Source organism: Equus przewalskii, chromosome 3 (assembly GCF_037783145.1).
Source record: "Equus przewalskii isolate Varuska chromosome 3, EquPr2, whole genome shotgun sequence".
In the NCBI taxonomy this organism is placed as follows: domain Eukaryota; kingdom Metazoa; phylum Chordata; class Mammalia; order Perissodactyla; family Equidae; genus Equus; species Equus przewalskii.
This window is the reverse complement of record NC_091833.1, coordinates 77240688-77263704: the sequence shown is the minus strand read 5'-3', so window position 1 is coordinate 77263704 and position 23017 is coordinate 77240688. Positions and strand designations below refer to the sequence as shown.

At 40.4% G+C, this 23017-nt stretch overlaps 1 long non-coding RNA gene across 5 annotated transcripts in view; it reads right to left on the bottom strand.

Annotated features, from left to right (window-relative positions):
* The window catches only part of LOC139082580 (uncharacterized), a 140543-nt gene that overhangs the window by 82740 nt on the left and 34786 nt on the right, over window positions 1-23017 (bottom strand). For 2 of the 5 annotated variants that reach the window (XR_011538733.1, XR_011538736.1), the window contains exons 4-7: window positions 10022-10124; window positions 9794-9902; window positions 8283-8412; window positions 7512-7684 (exon numbers count right to left, since the gene is read on the bottom strand). This is a non-coding gene — a long non-coding RNA (uncharacterized lncRNA). Of the gene's footprint in view, window positions 1-2267; window positions 2352-5954; window positions 6206-6721; window positions 6808-7511; window positions 7685-8282; window positions 8413-9793; window positions 9903-10021; window positions 10125-23017 lie in introns of those variants that run through there. The other 3 variants (XR_011538734.1, XR_011538735.1, XR_011538737.1) reach the window with 3 other exon arrangements.

The following is a 23017-nucleotide window of genomic DNA, read 5'->3' as shown; positions in this document are numbered from 1 at the left end:
GGCATCCTGTTGTAACAGCAACCTGTTCAACTGATTTTCCAGTGTTGCAAATTGCATATACTCAGTCTGAGGGAATGACTGCGGCAGGACTAAAAGAAACAAAAAAATTCTGAAAATAGTTTCAGATGCCAAAGAACAAGACAGTCATTCAATCATTCAATAAATATGACCTAGATATCTACTTGGTGCTAGCTGTTGTGACAGAAAATTGCTTACACATGTCCTCCTCACTCACTCAGAGCCATGGTGAATCACGATGACCAAGTCTTGGCCATGGTCATAGAAAAACAGCCCAAATTCCTTTCCTAAGGCATTTTTGTCAGGATTTCTGTGAGAGTGTGTTGATAGGGAAAATGTTGAGTGTTGCTGAAGGCAAAAATATGTGTATTATTGGAGTGACATATGGACTATTCACATGGTGTGATATACATAAATATGACGTGATTTTAGAAAAAAAGTGAATGGTTCCTAGGACACCAAAAGCACAGACAACAAAAGAAAAAATAGATAAACTGGACTACATCAAAATTAAAAACATCTGTGCCAAAGGAGACAATCAACAGAGTGAAAAGGCAAGTCACGGAATGGAAAAAAAAATTTGTAAATCATATATCTGATAAGAGGTTAATATCCAGAATATATAAAGAAATCCTACAACTCAACAACAAAAAAACAAACAACCTGATTTAAAAAAGAGCAAAGGACTTGAGCAGACATTTCTCTAAAGAAGATATACAAATGGCCAATAAGCACATGAAAAGATGGTCAACATCACTCATCATTAGGGAAATGCAAATCAAAACCACAATGAAATATCACTTCACATCCATTAAGATGGCTACCAACAAATAAACAGAAAATAACAAGTGTTGGCCAGGATGTGGAGAAATTGGAACTTTTGTTCATTGTCAGTGGGACTATAAAGTGGTATATCCACAATGGAAAACAGTATAGTGGTTTCTCAAAAAATTAAAAATAGAACTACCTATGATTCAGCAATTCCACTTCTGGGTATATATCCAAAAGAAGTGAGAACAGGGCCACAAAGAGGTATTTGTACACCCATGATAATCATTCACAATAGCCAAAAGGTGGAAGCAACCCAAATGTCTATCGACAGATGAAAAGATAAACAAAATGCGGCATATACATCCAATGGAATATTATTTAGCCTTAAAAAGGAAGGAAATTCTGACACATGCTATAACATAGATGAACCTTGAGGACATTTTGCCCAGTGAAATAATCCAGTCACAGAAGACAAGTGTTGTATGATTCCACTTAAATGACATATCTAGAGTAGTCAAATTCATAGAGACAGAAAGCAGAACGGTGGTTTCCAGGAGCTAGGGGGAGAGGAAAATGGAACCTTTTAATGAGAACAGAGTTTCAGTTTTGCAGGATGAAAGAGTTTTGGAGATGTGTTTCACACCATGTAAATATATTAACACTACTGAACTGTGCACTTAAAAATGCCTAAGATGGGAAGCTTTATGTTACATGTATTTACCACATTTAAAAAGAAGACGTGAATGGTCCCGATGCAATTTTAGAAAGTTGATTTCATTAAACAAATACTGTCCTCAAGGTTTTAAAAAATCTGCACTATTTCAACTGAAGTCAACAGACAGAGGGTTATCAGCCCAAAGGAATGCAGAGTCCAAAATTTAAGACAAGATCAGCCAGCATCTCTCCTCACAATTGATAGTAATAAGAATAACACACAACAGAAAGGATTACTTGAAGACTTTCGGAAGAACAAGTGGTAATTAAATTAGTCCAAGTTCACCAGAGAAACAGAACCAATAGGATGTATGTAGAGACAGATTTATTTTAAAGAACTGACTCACGTGATTGTAGGGGTTGACATGTCCAAAATCCGTGGGGCAGGCTGTAGGCTGGAAATTCCAGCAAGAGCTGATGTTGCAGTCTTGAGTCCAAAGGCTAGAAACTCAGGCAGGGTTTCTATGTCGCAACATGGAAACAGAATTCCTTCCTTTTCAGGAGAGCTCAGTCTACTTGTATAAAACGCCAATCTCGTCTAAATGGGAATAATCCCATTTAAATGTTAACCAGTTGAGATTTAATGTTAATCTCATCTAAAAAATACCTTCACAGCAACATCTAGACTGGTGTTTGACCAAACAATTGGTACTATAGCCTGGCTAAGTGGACATATAAAATCAACCATCACAGTAATGATGGAGATTTTCTTTTAAACAAACATGTCTATTTGTATAAGTGAATTTCTAATTCCGAGTAGTCACCTTGGGAAGTTACACACTTATTCTTTTGACGCTTTCTTTGTTCTCTTTTGAAAGTTTCTTTTTGTACCAGCCACAGAGCCAGTCCTGAAGCAAAAAAGAAAATTAATATCTTGGATAATAGCAACTTTTAAAAATAGTCAAAATGCTATTATTTGGTTTATTTAATCAATTCTTTAAAATAACTTTGCTCCAAAGATTTTGGGGCTATTTTTAAAAATTAAATTCACTTTCAAAGTTGAAATTTTACCACCTTTGAGAATCTTTAAATGCATATGTAACTAGAAACCTCTGCACAGATGGTATTACAAAACCTGAACAAAGTACCAACACCACTGGATTTAGCGTAACACTCCCAAAGGTAAAAACCTTGCAAACGCAGTCCTTGCTCTTCCAGATGTGCATGCTCTGGTCATTTATAGTTAAGCCTTTGAGCTGAGATGTAACTATGAGGTTGTAGTATTGGGAATTGTGATATGAAGGATAAATATAAAAGATCTCAATCACATTGCTCATGATAGGGAAAAAATATCTATAATAATCTGATTAAATAAATTATAGTATTAACTTAAACTGGTTAGAATACTGTGTGGCTGTCCATAACGGTATGGCAGGGACAGGAAATGTACAGACAATTTTCAGAGCAGTCAAACTCCTAAAATTTATATGCAGCTTTTTGTGTGCATGTTCTCTTTTCTAAGGCAAGAGACCCTAACTTTGGTACAATATGTTATAATCCAATAACAGTTAGGAAACCGTGTAGTAGAAGAATATTTAATGCAATAGAAAAATCTTCAAGTTATATTGCTGGGTGACAAGGCAAGATATAAAAGAGTATGTATAGTACGCTACATTAAAATATTTTTATGTATACTTAGTAAGTAATAATGGAAAAGGAATACAGCAAAATGTTAGCAGGAATAATCTCTGCATAGCGGAATTATAAATAGTTTTTTTGCTGCTGTCTAATTTTGCTTTGCCGTTGGCTTGTCTGTATTTGCTCAATTTTCTACAATCACATGAAGAAGAAAAAATAATAAAATTTAAGTTGGAAATGGAAAGTTGGAGAATGATTTGAGTATCATCCACACAATTCAGACTACACAAGTTCCAATTCTAGTCAATTGATCTGTTTGATATTAATAGTGCTGCAATTGTAATAGCAATTATAATGATAATAATAATAAATTACTTTGTAACAACCTACGCAGATGGTCCCCCTATTAATTGATTGGGCCTGATATTTGTCTCATTATAAATCAATTAGCTGGAATTTGGGTTTATAAATTAGTTTAGTGTGAATTTAGTTGACGTGAATCAATCTCCCTTGGTCAGTTCATCCATGGATGGGAAGAAAATCAAATTTCTGAACTTGTGAAATTAAAAAACCCATATGGTTGTATCTGTGGTTCTCTCATTATGATCCCTCAAGTTTGACAAAGATATGAGATACCTACATAAAATAAGGGCAGTGTCTTCCCTCCCAAAAATTAGATTCAAGGATAGATTATCTCCATTTTGAAAGTTTTTTTTTAATAACTTTTTCTTAAAATGTAGGTATTATCACCTATCTGCTAGCAAATATTAGCAGCTGACAAACTGAATGATAAAATAGCAAATAAATATTAATAAATAATACTTAGTTCAATAGCTAACTATTATTTTTTCACAGACAAGAGTGTTTTGGATTCTGCATCATTTGGGGACCTCCAGGAAACAGGACCTCCAGGAAGCAGAAGTAGGAATATAATAGATTTTGGAGAGGAAATGCTTATGAAGGACAAAAAGGAGCAGGAGCAGGAGGAGGCCAAGAGAGACAGCAGACTGTGTTTCTGCTCCTACACCCGTGAAAGGAGAGAGGGAAGGAAGGACTTGATGCTGGAAGCCTCAGACTGAGTGCCCTCTGTGACAGTCTCAGCCAGACTTACGGGGAGCCTCAGAGCGAAGACTGCCCAGTGAGAAGTTTCACATTGAACAGAAACGACCCAGCTTTAGTACGGCTGCCATGCCCAGTCACTGGCTGGGAGCCATCTGGGGAGAACTTGGCCTTGGCGTGAATGCCAAGGCGGACCCCAAAGGTGCAACAGCTGACAGCTCACCGCTCTTGCTCTCCTGGCAGCAAGTTCTTTCTTGAAGGGAGATCTGAGCAGCATACTTGGATCATTGCCACAGGTTGATTTTTTAATTTCATACACATAGATTTATTTTTTGCTACTAAAATTGTTCTTAGTTCCTATGTTGGAATTAAATTCTTTCCTCATGTTCCAAAAAGAGCATAATGTTCCCAGTTGCAGTCTACAAAGACTACGATTTCCAGGTGCATTATCATTTTAAAAATTTGAGACCCATTTCTGATTTGAGGTCAGAAGATTTGGACTCCAAACCTGGCTTCATCACTTTCTACCTACATTGCCTTGAGCAAGATACTTGACCTTGCTGAACTTCAGTTTCCTTATCTGTAAAGTGGGAATATCCATGCCTTACTCCAGAGAATTGTTTTAACGATTAAATGCAGCAACAGACGTGAAAATCCCTGGCATATAGAAAGTGCTCAATAAATGTTTGTTTTTAGAATGGAAAACAACAACCCTAACAGGTCCTATTGCCTCTAGCTTGCCAATATTTCCTTACTTTACCTGGACAAGTTACCTAACTCTTACTAGCCTCAGCTTCCTCATCCATAAATAGAGTAATATTACTCCCTGTGGCACTGGGTTTTTGAAACGATTAGAGGAAATAATGCAAACAGAGCATTTATCTCAGTCCCTGACACACAATAAGTCCTCAGCAAATGTTATCAACCAGGATTATTTGCTATAAGCACATTAGTTCATTTTCATTTCGAAGTTCAGAGAAGTTAGATTTATTATATATTATATGACAATCTTAGTTTCATAAGAACTGATAATATCTCAATTGTCATTATTCTCAGACTTGACATCTCCTTTGAAGTAAGTGCACACAAACACCACCACTTGCCAAAGATGACCCAGGACTGTACGATAATAACTAAACAGAGATAACAAGCAGCTTTACTTGATTGATCCTTGGTTTTCAAATTTTCTCCTCTGACAGAAAGACATGCTTGGATTTTTCTATAAATTTCAGAGAGTTAGGGACAGGGGAATATTGGGGGGGTGGAGGAGAAAAAACAGGTTAACAAAGGGAAAGACTATAGAAATACATATTCTATAATCACTTGAAAGTAGGGAATAAAAGAGGAGATGGCAATGGAAGCTTCCAAAGGCAGAACTACAAACTCTTACTTGGACCCCTGAGTACTGGAAAATGAAAAGTGGTTACAGATAAGCCAAGCTATTTTTCTCCATTTCACAGATTGACAGTTCCAGATTTCACAGGCCTAGCAGATCAGAGTAGGCTAGTGTCTAGACTCTGAATAGGAAGCCTTTCTTTCAAATTTGGGGGAAGAAAAAAGGAAATTCCATCATGTTCAGGCTTTAAGCTTTTGTGTAAAACTGTCACTCAAACTTGTGTGTTCCTGATAAGGAAATCAATTTGGTTAGAAGTGCACTAAGACTACAAGCTCTTTTCTCCTAGAACCAGTAAGCAGTCACCCCTCAGTGAATAATGATTTTTTCATACTAATCAACGGAGCTTAATTATAGCAACTAGCTCAAACATGTCTTTTATTAAATTAGTTATTGAGTCAAAAATTTATTATGAAAAATCTAGATTTTCAAAATTTTTAATCAAAATGTATAGTTTTCCACTATCACAGATCACCAAGAACTCAAAAATATTGATCACTTTTGACAAAGATGCAGCAGAATTATGTTATTACCATGCACAGATAATTTTTCATGAACTAAGGGTCAGGACTCTGCTTTCATTCCCACCACAATCCATGAAATTCAGTTCACGTGGCCCTCTCTCACAGATATGAAGGCAACTCGCTAGATGAGAAGAGTGGGCTTTGTCTCCTAGAAGTGAAAAGAAAAGAGAGAAGCAGCTAAAACTACAGAGGTTGATGCAATTTTAAAGACACAAACAAACAGAACTCCTGATAGAAGTCAACTTGATGAACAGAGGAAGCCACAGACTGTTCGAGCAATTGGCAGATGCGTATCACTTCCATTCCATTATCAGGTATTTATTGTGCACCCACTGTATACCAAGCTCACCTGGAGCTGAACAGGCTTAACCACACTGCAGAGTTCCAGACAATCCAGAAAAACCATCACACAAGCAACAGTGTGGTACCAGTTACAAGCCAGATTCCTAATAACTGGTCCCCTGTATGAAAAAATGATTCTCTCCTCTGTAAAGTGACTCAGAAAATAGGTCATTTCCTCTCTGACATCTCAGATGATAAAATTTACTTCAAAATTTCTGTGGTTTAGATTTCTTTCAAGTACAAATTGAAGACCTAAATGGATATCGTTGCATTAAGTCAGAAAAAAAAAACCTAAAGGAAACACAGCAATAATTCTCCCTACCTACTTCACCCATATATGCAGATTCCTAGCAGGCATAAAAGTCCCAGCATAAGTCACTTGACCTTCTCTTCTAAAATATGTCCCGACTGAAAAGAGAGAGAGCAGACATAGTGAGAGGTGGGTTAGGTGTACAGTACACTGCTCAGAGAGCTAAGGTTTTCTGTTTTTGTTTTTTTCTGCTTTTTCTCCCCGAATCCCCCCAGTACACAGTTGTATATTTTAGTTGTGGGTCCTTCTAGTGCTATGTGGGACGCCACCTCAGCATGGCCTGACAAGTGGTGCCATGTCCACGCCCAGGATCTGAACCAGTGAAACCCTGGGCCGCCGAAGCAGAGTGCAGGAACTTAACCACTCAGCCACGGGGCCGGCCCCCAGAGAGCTAAGGTTATAATGCAATTTTGTTGCTGAAGCTTGGAATCTAAAATACGAGTAAGGGAGGAGATAGTGTTCATGGTGGTCGTGGTGTACCCCAGGTCGCGGTTCACTCTCCCCAGCATTAACATAATCACAGGAGTTGTAAAGCCACAGAAAAATGTTTGCTATCCTGAAAAGCTTCATTCATCCTGGCATTTCAACAAACCCCAGTATAGGTTTGGTGCCCTTTTATGGAAACAGCATAATGCTCTTAGCCACAACAAGTCATTAGGAGACCACAGAGGACAATTTAAGTGTCAGTTTTCATTGTCATCCTAATGACCCTCATTCTTGTCATCTTTATCCAGACACCAATTGCCCACTCAGTTCCCTCTGCCCTTCGAGCAAGGAAAAGCAGTTCCCTGGAGGAACCAACCTGATAGGGCATTTGAAGAAGAGATAAAAATGGGTGAATTGAAAGGTCATATCCCCTCAACCCAAAAAAATAATCAGATCAACTCAGGAAATCTGCTCTTCACTTGCAATCTGTGGCAGAATAGAACAAAGCAGCTTTGCCACAAAGTTTGCATGACTTGGCTTCCACAGGACCTGGTAGGTTAAGATTGGTAGAAAAGAGACCAAAACAAAAATAAAGAAAAATGTTAATAAGTGATTTGTTTTAGGAGAAAATTCATTCAGTTCCATAAGACCACTCATTTCAATCATTATTAACATAGTTAACATTTAGTCAGTGCTTAGAAAATGCCAGGTACCACATTAAGTCCTTTACACAGATCATCATATTTAATTCTCACAAAAATCCTGTGAGGAATGCACTATTATTATCCCCATTTTACAAATAGGTATACTGACATACACAGATGTGAAGGGACTTTCATGAAGTCAAGAAGCTGTTAAGTTCCAGATTCTAACTGCAAAGCCCGACTGGTCAACTCTAGACCGGGAGTCCAGCCTCTTCCAGAGGAATTGTTCCAGTTACCTATTGCCACGTAACAAACCACCCCAAAACTTAGTGGCTTAGGACTCTAATTTGCTGTTCTCTCTCATGGTTCTGTGGCTTGAGTGAGCTCAGCAAGGCAGTCTTTGCTTTGGGTCTCTCATGTGGTTACTGTCATATGACAGCTAGGCCAAAAGTTAACTGAGGGCATGACTGGGCTGGGCTAGGTGTTCAAGATGGCACACTCACATGGCTGCTAGGTGATGCTGACTGTCAGCTAGGAGCCCAGGTGGGGCTCTCAACCAGAGTGCCAACACGTGGCCATCCATGTGACTTGGGTTTCTTACTGCACAGCAGCTGGTTTCCAAGGGCGAGTGTTCTGAGAAGAAAGCATCAGAAGAATAAGCATTTCAAGAGACCCAAGCAGAGGTTGCAAGGTCTCTTAAGACCTAGTCTCAGAAGTCTTATAGTATCACTTCCATCCAATTCTGTTGGTCAAGGAGTCCCAGGCACAATCAGATCCAAGGGGAGGAGACTATAAAGGGCATGAATTCCAAGAGGTGCTGGGTTGATCTTTGGAGACTCACTGCCATAGTCATATCTGTAAAGTACAAATCCTTATGTTCCCCTCTGGGAAGAAGCCAGAGAAAGGAGTTTGGCCCCCATGAGGCTCTAGGAAAGGAGAAGTTCTGACAAAGATGTTAAGCCAACCACATTACTAAGAGGCAGATATGAAAACAATAACAAGAAAAGCAAATATCAGTTATAGATGTATGTTTAAATCTAATCCTCCCACGTGATCTGTGCACCGACTGCATGCAAAAATGACTTCCTCAGCATCTTCCCCAGAGGACTGCCCTAAACATAGTCTTCTAAAGACCTCATATATTTTGTGGAATACGTGTGATTTCTTCCTTTTTACTTATCCTCCCTTTATATATCCTGCTGATTTAGAGATATTGTGGCATAAGTAGAAAGATGGCTGGTGGGCTTTGGAATCAAACAGGCCTAAATTCAAATTTGGACTCCACCAGTGCTCTGAGTCCTTAGGTAAGACTTAACCTTTCTGACATTCTGTTTCCTCATCTGAATAACAGATAGAAATATCTGCATCTACAGTGGAGTGCATGTCTCTCTCTATTATTGATATACATATTCATTATATATTCAATTCAATACATATATTCAATTTTTTCTAAAGCTAAAAATACTTAATAGAAAAAAAAAAAAACTAAGCCTCTTTCATGTCTCATTTTATACAGAAGGACACCAATAAGGAATTAAATTACTTGCTGAGAACTTCAGCACATCAGCAGCTTCAAAGCTCTAGCCCCGGGGATCTTCCCTGGTTTGCTCTGTAGTGGGGTCTTTGTGCAGCAAGGTCCAGGAACATATGAAGAGGGAGCTTCCCTTTCCTCTTCATTTAATTCTGAGAATGTGATCCTATCCTCCAGTTTCTACATCCAGTCTCAAGACTCCAAAAGTTTACCCCCAGTATGCCACCCCTATGTCAGAGGAGGTTGAATAGGGCTTTTCCTGTTGCCCTGGAATAGGGACTATGGCTGCTGACTGAGGACAAAGAGGACCTAAATACAGCACACTCTCAAGTGAGCCACAAGAAAGGGCTTTCCAAAAATCTGGGGAACCAGCCCTACTGCTAGCACCACCACCCCAGCCGCCCTCCCCTCTACGTACACAAAACGCTTCCCAATGTAATCAGAGAAGGAAAGAGGAGATAGCTTGAATTGAGAGCTACCAACCTCGTGGGTCCTTGGTGAAAGATATTTCTAGAGGCTTGCTTCCTCATTCCTCATGAAGCCAAGAGATCGGCAGGGTTGCAAGATAATCACTTTTAGAGACTGAGAGTATCTGGAAAAGAAGAAACTGGCACTGCATCCTTGGGTGGATGCTCACTGAACTGTACAATCTGAAGTCTCCTACTGGGGTTGCCATCCAAGTGGAGCATAGTAAGATGTCTCCTGAAAGACCTTGATAGGTTTCTCCTAGAGTCTTGAAATATCCATGAAAGTAGAACTTGGTGCCTGCTGCTCTTCTGGAAATTTACGAAGGCAGAATCCTTGCTGAGTAGCCCTGGGAAGAAGATGGAGACAATCTATCAAAGGATTCACAAGAGGGCTCCAGTCATTCCTGCAGCTACTACACGGGACATGGAGTTAGAAGGAGGACCAGAATTGGGAGGGTGCTCAAGGGCGTTCAGGTGAAGGAAGGTGAATCCTCATTTACCCTGGGGCTACTCCTTCCCCAGAGGAATTGCTGAAGGCATGGATTACTGGTGGGGGCAAAAGAAGATAAAGCTATAGTGATCCTGAGCAATAGAGAGTCCAGAGGAAGATGAACAACATCCCAGGAATTTCAATCACATTGACTATACAGAGACTACCACGCAGCAGCAGAAAGATCCAGATAAAACCAGACCCAATAAAAGGACAACCAGAGATTCCTTCCCACCGCTGACTCAGGTCCATAAATCCAAGAACATCTTGCTTTTCCATCCCTTCTCCTTGCCCCCAATCCAGGAAGATTCCAATGGTTCTCAGTCAGAGCAGAATGGCCCCCCTAGGAGGTATTTGGAAAAGTGGGAGGGGTTAGTTGTCATAAAAACTGAAGGGTGCTATGAAATTTGTGTTGGGGACAGAAGGAGAGAAATGTCAAATATTCTGAAATGTACAGAACAGTTCTACCCTAAAAATTATCTCACCCGAAATGACAATAGCAGTCCCCATGGAGAAACATCCTGGTAGACCCAGAAGAGACAGGAGGCTGTGGTTTGGAAGAGGTGGGAGATTAGATTTAAATTGAGTCTGAGATTGACGCTTTAAACCAAAATGGACTGAAATTTTTATAACTGAGAGAGAGCAAAAAGTTATGGAATCTGCCAAAGATGTTAAAGAGTGGGAAATGGGAATTTCCCCAACTGAACACTGTAGAAATCAATAATTGGAAAAAGATACAAACATTTCGTGTTTATACCCCACTTAGTTAAAACTCCTCAGCCACCTCCTCCATAAAGGGGAGTAGGGTCATGGTTTTCAAACACGCCAAGGAAGGAAGGTCATGGAGAATGTTTCTGTCTGCCTTACTGACCACTGCAGATAAGCAGCTGCTGCTCACTCCGCTTGAAAACATTGCATCCTGTTTCCGCCAAGGGCCCTGCTGGAGCCCAGAGGCTGCGGTAGGGCTGTGGCTGTTGGATGGAAAGCTCATCGGAAGCCTAGTAGGAATGCCAGCCCCTGGGCACAGATGCTGTGCTCCTGCTAAGGGTAACAATGGGTAAGTAACAACGATGAGATGGTTTTTCCTCTCCCCCTGCCATAGCTTGATATCAGAGCCCACTGCCAAGCGACCCCAGAGGTCAGGGCAAGCTGGGCTGGGATGAGGAGGCCTGAGGAGCATGTGGCTCTGACACACATCAGAATTTGCTCCCAGCTTCCATCCTGACCCAGCTCAGAGCTGTTTCTGCTCACACAAAACATGTGACTCAAATCCCATCTTTCCTTAGGATTCTTCCTAATTCCCTTCCTCTCAGTCCTTTCATCCACATTTAGCAAAAACAAATCATTGGAAAGTGCCCCTATTAATACTACATCAAAAAATACCCTGCCTAATGAAAGATACTAGTTGGGACAGACCTTGGAGGACAATTTAGCCATGTGTATTAAATTTTTATGTGCTTACCCTCCAACCCAGCAATTCTAGGTATTTGTCCCATGGATGTGTCATTCATAGCTGTATCCCCAGTGCCTAGAGCCCTAAAAGGGTACCAGATATATAGTAAGTGCTCAATAAAAATGTGTTAAATGAGTAACTGAATCAATACTCAATTTTAAAAGATAAATTGGCAAGCAGGCCAACATATAAGTTATCATTTCACCTAGGTTTATAAAAAGCACAAATTATATTTTTCCTGCTGTTTAAAAAATTTGTAAACCTTTTCATTTCACAGCACATTATTAGAGGTACAGAAGTTGACATGTTATCTGTCCACGATCCCTCACTTACCTTACTTTATTCTATTGTGCTTTCATGTCCCTCGTGTCCCCACTTCCATTTCCTGCCCTGCTCTAATGTTTATAATAAATGTCCTTGCATCTGTATGCATTATTGAAAGATAAACAATGATTTTATGTATTTTTATTTTACATAAGTGGTATCACATATAAATCTCAATTTGATCTTTTCACGATGTTTTAAAGATCAATTCTATGTTAAACCATCGTACATCTAGTTCATTGAATTGTGAGTGCTGTACAGTATTCTATACTAGATATCCACTATGGTTTACTTATCCATTCCCATTGTGATGGACAAGTACCTTCCCGCTCCCTAATATCACAAATGATGTTGCAAAAATATATATATATATTCACCTATGTGCTCCCTTATAGACCTATCAAGAGTCTCTGGGACATATGACTAGAAAAGGATTTGTGGGTAACAGAGAATGAGCCTCCTTCTCAGTTGGATTAAGGAGCACCAGATTGCTTTCCAGAACAACTGCACCAGCTCACACTCCCACCAGCAGCACAGGAGTGTTTCTCTTTCCTCACACGGAATTATTTCACCAACACTTGGAAATATCAAACCTTTTAATGTTTTGTTAATTTTGCCATTGTAAAGTGTATCTCATTGCTTAATTTGTGGTTCTGATTTCAATAAGATTGATGTCCTTTTGTATGTGATCTGCTTTTTCTTTCTGGAAGATTTGAGAAATTTTTATCTTTGTGTTTGAGGATCTTTATTGTCACATGTCTAATTGATGAGTGTCCTATTCTCAATAATCTTGAAAAATTAATAAGTGGCTGAGATTACCCACACATTTATAATGGTGAATAGATCTGAGAAGTCATTCGTCTTCTATTCAAACTGCCCACGTAGTGCCGAAATCCCTTGTACAAGATCTTTGTCCAGCATTAATCCAGTCTCTGCTTGAAATGTCCAGTTCCTCACTCTGAAAGAAATCCTATTATACTGATGGATACTTCAGCTTGCTGCTCCCATCTTTCTTATGTTAAGTTCAAATACTTGTCCTGGGTGCAGCTATTGACACACAGTAGGTCTCAATAAATAAGTGCTTCCTTCCTTCCCATTTGTTCTAGTTCCACTGTCTTGGGCTACAAAGCCTCATAGTAGCCCTTTAAATATCTGAAAACAGCCACATGTCTCTCTTAGTGCTCTCTTCCTCCAGCTTAATGTCTCCTGCCCACAACACACCTCACACATGAGATTTTTCAAACCACTCAACTTCCTGTTGGTTCTTTCAGCAAACACTCTGATTTGAAAGCCTCCTAGTACCCTTCAAAATGTGGTGACCAGAAAATGGACCCCCAGGTAAATTCTAATGAGAACAAAGCACAGTGGGTCTATGACCTCCTCTGATCTCCCCGTAACTCTACTGTGCACACTAAGACCACTCTCCCTTCTTAGTAGCAGCAGCCACCGGATGGCTCACTGAACATGAGGCCAGCTCAGTCCCCCAGGCCTTTTTCACATGAACGGTTGCTCATACCTGTGGAATTCATTTGGGGGACTGCTCAGATGGTTTAGAGCACAAACTGAAATCAAAATCTGTGGCTCAACCTGCCCTTCATGTGCTCTCCTCCAATTTAATTGACTTAACTCCTGATTTTTCTCCCTTCGCTCCTCCATTCAGCTGGTCTATGATTGATCAGACTTTAGAACAAAATAGACCAGGGTTCAGATCCCGCCTCTGCCTCTTCCTAACTCTGTGACCTTGGGAAAACTATTTATTCTCTCTGAACTTTTGTTGCTTTGATTGCCTTGGAGATAATAACCTTTCCTTCCTAGCAGTGTGAAGTGCTATAAAGGTTAAATGGGATCTATATCATGAAATGGCTGACACATTGAAACCCCTCAGGATGCTAGCTCCCTTCTCCTGACTCCTTGCCTTTTCTGCCTGGACCTCAAAAGGGAAAAGAAAGTGCCCACTTCTTCCCAGATCCACCCGTCTGCTTTTATATTTCCTCAACTCTGTGCTCTCTGGTACAAAACACATTAACTGATCTGAGATCGTGCAGGAAGAGGATCGAGGTGTTCCTCTTCCAGGTGACATTTACAGCTTCACAGAAGTTTCCCAGACTCTCAATGCCTTAATGCTTTGGGGATCAAAGTCAGAGTGTAGGGTGCAAAGTCGGGCAAAGGGGACTTTCCCCACTTCGGTGGTTTGATGTTGACACAGTGTGGCTGTGACACGCCTCAGTGGAAGATGGCCGAGATGGGGCGTCAGACTGAGGACCCATGCTAGACCAGTAGCCACCAGAGAGGTGAGCTTTGCAGGGTTCAGGGGAGCCCAGGGGCTTTCACACCAGACATTGTTGCCCAGAGCTCCGGCTACATAACTGCAATCACGTGAGGTTCCCCTGTGCCTTATCAGGAAGTGTTTCGGGGAAGATGAAGGTCTGTAGCAAATAGTCTTTGTGCTCCTTCCCCCTCCCTTCGGCCCACCGACTTCAGCACAGCTGTAGTGGGCAGTTTTGCGTGCAACGCCACATTCCAACTCAACCTCCTACCAAGTATCTCCAGCTTTCCTGCTCAGGAATGTTCTCTAAAACCAAGGAAGACTACCAGGCCTGCATGTAGCCATAGCCTAGAAGAGAAAGAGAATCAACATCCCAGGAGCAGCCTTCAACCAATGGGGTACAGAAGTCAGTGGATAAATGCCCCGAATTCCAACCCATTGGAAGAATTAGTCTGAGATGCTTGTACAGATTTCTTCTGAGCTCCAGTTGCCTACTGCAGCAGCGAGCTTAATAAATACCTTTATTGGATTTTCTTCCTTCCCTTTCTCATCCTCTCAACTTCCTCATTGTGCTTCCTGGGATTTTCTCCCCCAAACTACCTTCACCCTGGTTTGTGTCTCAGCTCTGCCCCTGGAGATAGTCAACCAAGGTTTTACATCAGCTAGAGAAATGGGACTTTTTGTTCCTGTTAATATGACACCACTTTATCTTCAGACTGACGTGGCCTGAGAGATATAGAAACTCCTTAAATGTTACCCAGGATCCTTGGTTATCGTGTAACCTCTCTTCTACTGCTAATAGAATTAATTGGTCTTTCTTCGGTGATTTCCAGCATCTCATATGTGTGTTTATTACTCACTTCTAACATTGCAACATACTTACTTCTCAAACATCTATCTCCTTCTAGATCATGAAAAGCTATGTCTGATTCAGTTTTGTATCTCTAGTGCCTAATCCAGCACCTGGTATATAGGATGTGTCCAATAAGTATTGGTGGTTGAATAAATTCTAAAAGATAGTGACGGGGCTTCCAGTTCAAGGTAATAGGCTAAGAATGCTTATTTCCTTTTCCTTCCTGGACTCTGTTAAAATGATAGAAAAAAAGTATTTAAATGATATAAACTCACAAGAACCAAAGAACAGTGCAGAGATTGTGAGCACTCAAGAGAGTTCAGCAAATTTCTGGAAGACAAAAAATACATGAAAGTCTGGAGATTGATGAAGGAGAGAAAAGAAGGTTTGGGATTGATGCTACAGCCAGGGTGCGAGCAATCTATGTGGCAGAATTCCAAGGAGACTCTGGATTCAGAGACGGCAGATATCAGGGGACGGAAGTGAGAAGTGCCACTGGAAGTAGGGTATAACTAAAGAGCTCTATGTAGAACAACTAACACATCCCCACTCTTCTCCCTCCCTTCACAAAGAACTGCCAATAGCTACACCCAGGCTAAAATCAGAACGTTCTCCTTCAAAGATATAGGACAAACTGTCAGAGAAGAAGTAAGTTGACTAGTGCAAGTATTAGTGCTCCAAAATAAAGGCCTCCCACATCTGGCACTGATACTCCACCCCTGTATTGGCTAGCTCTCCAGGGACTCACACTAAAGCAAAGCATGACAGTCAAGAAGCCATGCTAATAGGAAGGGAGCTCCCAGACAGCCTTTCTGTGCACATATTTGAGAAATATTAAAACAGACAGAGAAAAGGAGAGGGAAGGAGAGAAAGAAAGGGAGGGAGGGAGAAAGAAGAGGAGAGTGAGGGGGGAGGGGAGGAGGAGAGAAAACCCACAGCTGATGGAGAAGACCATTTTTTAAATGTTGACATATTTTCAGATTTTAGACAATATTGTATCCTTAAAATAAGGAACAAGATGTTATTTTTTTTTAAAAAAAAAAGGTACAGAGAATTAATAGAAGCCAGGACCAATTGTATTGCAAAATATAATTGCCAATACAGAAAGTGCAATAGAAAAGTTGGTAGGTAAAGTTGAAGAAAACTCTCAGAAGATAGAGAAATAGAGACATACACACAATATACACGAAATATGAATATGAAAGAAAACATGAGATGGAGATCAAACTGGAAGGTCCACTATACAACTAATACAAGTTCCAGTGAAAGAGAACAGAGAATACAAAGAGGATATAAATATTAAAGAAATTACAGAAGAAAACCTTCCGTAAGTCAAAAAAACACAAGTCTTCAGATTGAAAAGGCGTACCATGTTCTGAGTAGGGTGAATAAAAAAAAGACTGACAACTAGACATATCCAATGCAAAATTTTAAAAGACTAAAGATAAATATACATATTTATATAAGATAAATGAATTTGTATATTTCTATAGAGATGTTTATTTATAAATATATTTTATATATGTAAATTTCTGAGAGAAGTCGCAGGTCCCCTATAAAGGAATGAGAATCAAACTAGTAGCAGATTTCTCATCAGCAGCACTGGATGCTAGAGAACAGCAGAGCAAAGCCTTCCAATTTCTGAGGGAGGATTATTGTCATCCTGGAATTTTATACCCCATCAAATAATAAATCAGGAAAGAAGAATAAAAACTATATTCAGTCATCCAACGATTCATGAAAGAAAAAAGCACCTTTTCTTAAGAAGCTATTTAAGGATATACTCCTGCAAAAGAAGGCAATAAAAAAGATACAAAGATTTTAATTTGCTTTCGAAGTTGAATATAAAGATATCACTCTATTGAGAGGAGAAGCAGCATGCATGAGGTCGATGGTGTAAATGAGCTAAGTCATTATCAACAGAAAACATTAAATTGGATAAATTAAGAGCTATTTCTATAAGCACATCTTCTAGGTTTATGGACAGACTCCCCAAAAGAACCCAAAACATACACTGTTGAAAGTGATCGCTTCTGGGGAGTGAGTATGGAGTATGCTTCCAGAGAGGAAAGTGGGGCCAGGAACTGACTTTTATTGTAAGCCCCTTGTTCTATTTTAGTTTTTAAGCATATACATCAATCACTTTGATACAACTATTTTTACTTTTAAATACTTTTGAGATTTAATAGTACCTGAAATTGTGAACACCATTTATCAATGCACTGATAAACGATTGAAGTCAAGTTAATAAATCATTCTGAGAATTAGATTGCCTCAGTTTTTTCATCTCTAAAATGGGGATATTAATGCCTACTTCCTGGGGATGTTAGGATAATGGATGCGTAGCACTTGGCATGATGCCTGCACAGCATCATTCTCCATGAACGGTGGCTATTGGTACTAGAGGACAGATGATATAGTTGTTGGTACTGATCCTGGCTTTGCCACTTACCACGAGCTGTGCAGGCCTGAGGAAGTCTCATTTTGTTCATCTGTAACTTAGGAATAATAGGACCCCTGACTCAATATAAGTTAAAACATACAAAATGCTTATCACAGTAGCTGTAGGAAGTACATATTTAATAAATGGTGGATATTATTATTATTAAATAAATCTGTACTGTGATTATTTTATTTTGATAGTGTCCCTCATTAGACATGTCTAAATGACAGGGCGTATCCAGGTTCATCCAAATCCACCGGAAAGTGCCTTCTCTGTTGATTCCTTACATTCTGTACACTTTACTCTGCTTCTTAGAATAATCACCAAACTTAATATTCTGTTTATCAGTGTTTCCCATCCCCAAATGAACAACAAGCCAAAAAGAAAACCAAATAAATTCTCTTCTGTGTGCTCCTGTGGGCCCAAGGTGTGAGGAAGAAGAGGAGGAAGGCGGAAGAAGAGAACCTACGCCACAACTTCTGCTTTGAAGGATGGAAATGGGGACGGTATCAGACGAAAAGTGATTAAAAACACGCACTGCTGTTTAATGGGAAATATTGCTGTAGCACTTGTGAAACAAGATATTTCATAAAGAATGCCATAGAATCTATTATTGAAAGAATCCATGATAACGTGCAACAAAAATTAGTGGACATTTTTCCTTAGCTTTTGAGCAGGATTTTTTCTGAATGTGAAAGATTTATCTTCTGTCAGGGAGGCACACAAGTGATCACCAACCAGAGGCAGGAGGAAGGGGCAGACATTTCATGTGTGCTCTGTGCCAGACACATACGTTTAATGCTTACAACAAACCGTTGATGGACGTATGTTTGACCAATCAGGTAAATGAAGCTCAGAGACATCAAATTACTTGCCCAAGTTCATGTAGCTGATAAAGGGTAGAGCAGAGATTTGAATCCATGACTCCGGAGTCTATACTCTTTCCACCAGACCTCCCAGGATGTCAACCAGACCTCTGCCACCTCCCAGGGTGCCCTGGTCGGGGAATCTGGAGACAAGGGTTAAATTCCTGACTTGACCACCAAGTAATTTAGTCCAATTTACGCTTTTAAGTGTTTTACTGACTCCACTCAAAATATAACTGTACTTTGCATAGCATCATAAGAACACAGAAAGAATGAACTCGTGTTTATAAAGTACTATATAAAGCTTAAATATACTTTTATTTTTAAAATATTCTTATGTACAGATAAAAATTATACTCTCAAAAAGGCATTCTAGGACCCCAAACTAAGATTAGATTTCAATGTCTCCATTTCTTAACTAACCAGACACCAAATAATGTCTTTCCAAATAGCATAGATAATGTTTTCTTGGAGGCTAGAAAATAAATGTCAATACTTGTGGTAGTTTCCGAGAATTTAAAAGTGCTAGCCCCAGAATAAATATATATTGGAGGAGAGGTAATATAACCCAGGCCAATAAATATTCACCAAAAATTCTCACATAGAAAACATGTGGGAATCTAAATGTGTTGATTCAAAAGAAAAGAAAGTAACTTGATGCTAAGATTGAGCTGCGATAGGACTTTAACTCAGGGCTCTCCTGGCTGCCTGTGATGGTACTGTCCACCATAACCCGAAAACTCAGGGCCAGGCAGAAGACTCATATGCTCCTAGTGGGATGGAAATGCACTCCCCATGTCGGAAATGGCCTTCCTTTCACTACCATGATAAATTGGAGAGTGGTTGCATTAATATGGATACTACAACCATAGTAATTTCATTTTCTATTCCTAGAAACATTAAATATACCCAGAAACTACAGTTAATCCGTATCTTCTCACCAAAATGAGGCAGCACCAAACCATCACTAGACATATTGTTCTAAAGATCATAAGTGTTGATAATCCAAGCCTAAAACTTTCCAAATCCACCAAGTGCTGATTCACACTTCCTCCTTGCTTCAACAAAGACTACCTGCAGTGTATGCTAGGTACTTGCCACAGTCCTTATTTTCTGACCCCAAGTGTGATGATTAATTTTATGTGTCAATTTAGCTAGGTCACGATACCCAGATATTTGGTCAAACATTATTCTAGATGTTTCCGTGAAGACATTTTTTAAATGAGATTAGCATTTAAATCAGTAGACTTTAGATAAGGCAGATTACCCTCCATAACCTGGGTGGGCCTCATCCAATCAGTTGAAGGCCTTAATCGAAAAAGACTGACCTCCTGGAAGAAGAGGGAATCTGCCAGCAGACCACCTTTGGACCCAAACTGCAGCTCTTCCCTGGGTCTCCAGCCTGCCAGCCTATCCTGTAGATTTTGGACTTGCCAAGACTCCACAATCATGTGAGCCAATTCCTTAAAATAAGTCTAGATGGGTAAATAGGTTAATAGATGATATAGATAGATAGATAGATAGACAGATAGATAGATAGTAGGTAGGTAGATAGATAGATAGATAGATAGTAGATAGTAGGTAGGTAGATAGATAGATAGATAGTAGATAGATAGTAGGTAGGTAGGTAGGTAGATAGTAGATAGATAGTAGGTAGGTAGATAGATAGATAGTAGATACTAGTAGGTAGGTAGATAGATAGATAGTAGATAGATAGATAGATAGTAGACAGATGATAGATAGATAAACATACATCCTATTGGTTCTGTTTCTCTGAAGAACCTGACTAACACACCTAGTTATAATCACAGAACTGACAATGACACCAAAAGGGCACGAAGAGCATTTGCAAAGCTGCATGTGGGTCATCTTCCAACAACCACAAGATTTGGCCACAGGTATCTCAAATGCAACGGGTCCCAAACCAAGAGGCGAGGGTTGAAATTCTAACTGGGTCACTCGTTAGCTATGTGACTTCAGGATGTTACCTAACCTTCCTGTGCCTCATTGTACTCATCTGTCAAAGAATAGTGCTTTCTGCACGAGGTCAACATAAGGATAAATTAAGTTACTGCACATGAAACATTTAGCAGCACACCTGGCATAGAATAAGGGCTCATTAGGTGTTGTCATGATGTTCCCTCAACCGCTCCTGCTCCTGCTTTCCCTTGTACTCCCACCTGGGGTAGGAGCACTCCAGCAATACACACACAATACCTAAAAACCTCACCTTATCTTCACCTTCTCCCGTTCTTTCACCCACCCACCCCCCACCCTCAGAACCTATTGATTCCCCAGGATCTTTTCTACCTGTGTTTTATTTACTCGTTCATTCTACAAACATTTACTGACCATTATTTCCGGGGCTGACACTGGGTTTGGAAGTGTTGTGAATACAAAAATAAGTGAACAAAGGCTGAATACTGTACAGAGGAGGGACTTTGCGTTCCCATTGCCCCTGCCTGTGGCCATTCTCAGCCCTTTCCCTTGGATTATTGATGGAGCATCCGAAGCAGTTTTCCAGTCTCTCTCCCTGTAATCCATCCTTCATCACGACCCTTCCCAAAACTCAGGGCAGGTTGTTTCTCTTGGCCTCTAGAATAAAGTCCACAATTGTCCCCAAGCAATCTTTATTTCATCATCACCCAATATTATTATCCACAGTGGGCTTTCCAATCACTGCCTCAGAACACAGTACTCCTAGGCACTCTGTGACCCTACTCCTGCAGCGGGTCCCTCACTCTGATCACCTGCCCAATGCCTTCCTTGACCTTCCCAGTCAGAAGCAACAGATCTTCCCTCCCACAGCTCTTGTCCTTGAGTTTGACATTCCAGCTGTTGTTGTTTATGTAGCTGAGCCCCGGCTTCAGCCCAGGCTGTCTTCACTCCAGGATCCAGACAGGGCCTGGGCAAGTCTGGAAGGCCCCTGAGATGGGTCTGCCAAGGTTCTATTGCACGAGGGTCCGAGGAGCCTCCTGGGAAATGAACTCATCCTGAGGGAAAAGAGGGCCAAGTCACACAAACATGTGCCAAGGTCAGCCAGTGTCCGAGGGAGGGATAATTTTGAGTACAGCGGGGTGTCTGCCACTCAGCTTTCCTTGGCCAAATTCTCAGGGATGCATTCCTGAGTTATGTAGTCATCCATTTGCATTCAACAAACATTTAGTGAGTGCCTACCCTGGGTCAGGCTCCATCCTGGGCACTGGGGATACATGAGTGAGAAAGACAGACTCATTCCCGGACCTCAAGAGCTTAACTTAAAGCTTAGTGGGAGTTCTGACGAGAGGGGAGCTGCAATCTAAAGAATGGGCATTTTTATTCATTTTCTTTGCTTATGTTTTATATAATTTTAATTTTTACATTTGTAATTTGAATGCCTGTGTGACTAGGAGAACAGAAGTCAACTCTGCTCCGGGATCCGTATGTGAGAGTGTAACAGGGTTAGGGTAATCACACCTTTTGATGTGAAAGTTAGGGAAGGCTGAGCTGAGAAATGGCTCCATGGTGTGAGCATGGAGCTGGACCTGCCAGAGCAGAAACAGGAGATGGCATCATCATCCGCAGCACCCAGTATCTGGGATGACCAGCAACCCACCTCTGTAGAGGAGCAGGGGAATGGTGGATGCCAAGGGGGGCCGGAGAGGCAGTACTGGGAAGGGATGTGCCCAGAAGTCCTGCAATTCTCTCTGTGTTAGACTCTATTTCTGCCTCCAGAGAATGTCAGGGAAACCAGCACTTCTTTCTTTTCTCGCCCACTAATTTGTCATTTTTGTAAGGGCAGGCACTGTGTCTTATTGTTTGGAGAATCAAACCAGTAGTTACTGATTTTTGGCTAGTTAGCCAAAAACAGGCATAGAACTAAGTTTTGTTGAATTAGAGTGAATATGAAGATAGATCGATTTACTTTCATTTAAGTAAAATAGCCAGAGTATACAGACGCATACAGGGAAAAAATGTAAGAATACTTATAGTTAAGTGGCTTCTTCCACCCCTTATCCTACAGAGCCATTTTGCACTCATTCTTCATTCCACGTTGGAAGCTCAAGTCAGGATTAAAATAGAGTTACTTTGTTGCCGGTCATTTTATATTAGTTCTTCGTTGTTATTATAAGGATAATACATTCTTTTATTCACTAGAATAAAAGTCTAGTGAAGGATGGAAAGGAGAAAGTGAAAGTGAATGCCACCCCAACACAGCGTGGGATGCTCAATGGTGGCATTGGATAGAATTGCATCATTTGGAATTTCCAGAACAACCTTTCTTCTCCTAATTCATTTCCCCATCACCTGAGACAGAGACGGAAACAGAAACAAAGTGAAAAGGGGACTTCTTCATAGTCACACCAGCCAGTTGCCTTCAAACATCCAGACTAGTGTAAGACCCAGCCTCATTTCCAGACAAAAGAATTCAAACACTGTGGGCTCAGCAACCGATGTTTTGGCCCTTCTGAAGTTGCTCATCACAAATTCCAGCCATAAGCTGCTGGAATCTGTCAGTGAGAGGCAAGGTGATAGCAAGAGCCAAGCCAGTCAGCAGGGGCTCCA